Raw genomic sequence first — 3,092 nt, 5'->3', positions numbered from 1 at the left:
ACTCTTCACGACCCCATGGACTGCAGCCTACCAGGCTCCTCTGTCCATGAGATTTTCCAGGCAAGAGTATTGGAGTGGGGTGCCATTGCCTTCTCCACAAAACAACAGTTACCAAGGATAAATAGTAGTTTAAGGGTTCTTCCTGTTTTATTTCAAAAGTAGTTGTCGTTTCATCTTACAAATAACAACCTGTGAATAAACTGAACTTCATGTGAACAATATGTCATATTTTTTAGGTCCAAAAAATATACACATCACTCACATTCCAATTTTTACATATTAACCAAGATACATACACATGCAAACACATGACAAACATATAAACCCATGCAAACACAATGTAGATAAGCCTATATATTTCAGCAATATTCCACAGCAATTCACCCCAAGATGATCACGGACCTATTTGCCAAGAAAAATTTAAGTCTCTTCTCTCTCTGGCTGTTGTGGTGCAGTTGTTGGTCTTCTGTATCCTTGATGATTCTGAGTGTCTCATGCTGGCAGTGATGGCTATGATCAGTACAAGGCCATCAGCAGCCCCTTGTTCTATGTGGTCAGCATGTCCATCAGGGTGTGCTTTCTGCTCATAGCTGGGGTTTACCTAGTGGGAATGGCAGATGCTCTGATGCACATAGCATTAACATCCTGCTTATGTTTCTGTGGGTCAAATGTGATTAACCATTCCTTCTGTGACTCACCTCCACTTTTCCTCCTTTCCTGCTCTGGCATACAGATCAATGAATTAGTGACATTAACCAATTTTAGCTACACTGAGATGTTTACTGTTTCAAGAGTACTTGTCTCTTACTGTTACATCATCCTAGCAATTTTGAAGATCCATTCTGTTGAGGGAAGGTTCAAAGCTTTCTACACCTGTATCTCCCACCTAACTCCTGTGGCAATTTTCCAGGAAACTGTACTTTTCATGTATTCCAGTCCAAGTCCATCCTATTCTCTGGATAAAGACAAGATGACCTCATTTTTTTTTACACATTTAATCTCTTGTGATTTCTATGTTAAACCCTCTGATAAATAGCCTAGAAAATAGAGATGTGGAACAGTCCCTGAAAAAACTGAAAAATGAAAGGTGGTTTTAAAATATGTATATTATACATACACAGAAAAAGACACTAAATACATAGATTTGTTGCTTTTTCAAAATTTTATTCATGACTGAAGAAAAACAAGTTTGCCTCAAATACTTGTTAGTAAATGAATGCATGTTATAAAGTCCAATCTTCCAAAATATTATAGTCCAAGACAGTGCCTGCTTCATTATGTGTCAAAAATTATAATATATATGATATCTCCTCTTTGCCAAAATCTTTCCAGAGTTCATTTATTTATTTATTTTTATTTTCTAAATTTTATGGTTCATTCTTTCACTCAAAAAAATTTTTTTTAATATTACACTAGATTTTCTGTTTGTTTGTTGAGATATATTTAAGCATTTAGGTCTTTTACATTATATTGTTCATATTATACTTTCTAGACTAATTAATATAAGCTAAAGCAATGTGGGTGCTCAGTTGATAAGCCGTGTCTGGCTCTTTGCAACACCATGTAAGAAGGAGCAGGACCCTGTGGTCCTTGTCCTCCCCTCTCCCCATGTTCTCTGCCTGCCTTTTTTTTCTTTTTCCTGTGGAAAACTTTAGTCAAGACTAAGTTTAATCAGAGATGTGAGAAATGTGGAAACAAAGGAAAATAATCAAAGGAGAAGAAATAATAATGTAATTATTAGGCATAGTCAAGGATCTTAGTTCTTTCTTAATGGCCATAGATAATATTCTGAGCCATATCCTGTGAGCTGTCTTAAAGACACTAAATCCCCAGGCAGAGAAGGTAACAACATGATGACCAGACAGTACCCCAGACATGAGCTGCCATAATTCCAAGAATTGACCACAAAGAATTGGCAACAACTGACCCTGGAACTGAAGATTAATTGTACCTAAAAACAACCAAGGTGATGTTGGTCAGGCCACCGCTGACCAATTTGAAGATGACTGTCATAACTGACTGTGCTATTTCTGTGTGTTGCTCTCTCTTCCTGTCTATGAAACTCTTGGCCCACTGGTTGTCCATGGAGGGGAAGTCTGCCTTTGAACCGATGTCCAGCACACTCTATGCCCAACACCACACCCCAGTCGCTGGCGTCTGAAATAAAGCAAATTTTCCTTTCCACCAGCATAACCTGTTTATTCTATTTTGAGCAGCAAACAGCTGGAATCCCAAGACTCTTTGGTAACAGACAGACCCTTCAGGCTCTTCTGTCAGTGTGATTTTCCAGCCAAGAAAACTGGAGTGGGTTGCCATTTCCTCTTCCAGGATATCTTCCTGTCCAAGGGATCAAAACTGCATTTTCTGCATATCCTGTATTGGCTCCTATATAAGGAAATGGCAACCCATTCCAATATACTTGCTTGGTGGGCTACAGCCCATAGGGTTGCAAAGATTTGAACATGACTGAGGGACTGAACAACCTGCATTGGCCAGAATACTTTACCACTGAGACACCTGAGAAGCCCCAAGCTAAGAGCTAATCAGTTCAGTTCAGTTCAGTCACTCATTAGTGTCCGACTCTTTTGACCCCACGAATCGCAGCATGCCAGGCCTCCCTGTCCATCACAAATTCCCTGAGTTCACCCACTTTCATGTGCATCAACTCAGTGATGACATCCAGCCATCTCATCCTCTGTCGTCCCCTTCTCCTCCTGCCCACAATCCCTCCCAGCATCAAGGTCTTTTCCAATGAGTCAACTCTTCACATGAGGTGGCCAAACTATTGGAGTTTCAGGCTCAGCATCATCAGTTCAGTTCAGTCGCTCAGTCGTGTCCAATTCTTTGCGACCCCATGAATCGCAGCACTCCAGGCCTCCCTGTCTATCACCAACTCCCAGAGTTCACACAGACTCACGTCCATCGAGTCAGTAATGCCATCCAGCCATCTCATCCTCTGTCATCCCCTTCTCCTCCTACCCCAAATTACTCCGAGCATCAGAGTCTTTTCCAATGAGTCAATTCTTCACATGAGGTGGCCAAACTACTGGAGTTTCAGCTTTAGCATCATTCCTTCCAAAGAAATCCCAGGG

The sequence above is a fragment of the Bison bison genome, unplaced genomic scaffold (assembly GCF_000754665.1).
Source record: "Bison bison bison isolate TAMUID 2011002044 unplaced genomic scaffold, Bison_UMD1.0 scf7180017858073, whole genome shotgun sequence".
Taxonomy (NCBI): Eukaryota; Metazoa; Chordata; class Mammalia; order Artiodactyla; family Bovidae; genus Bison; species Bison bison.
Note: the sequence above shows the minus strand (reverse complement) of the source record.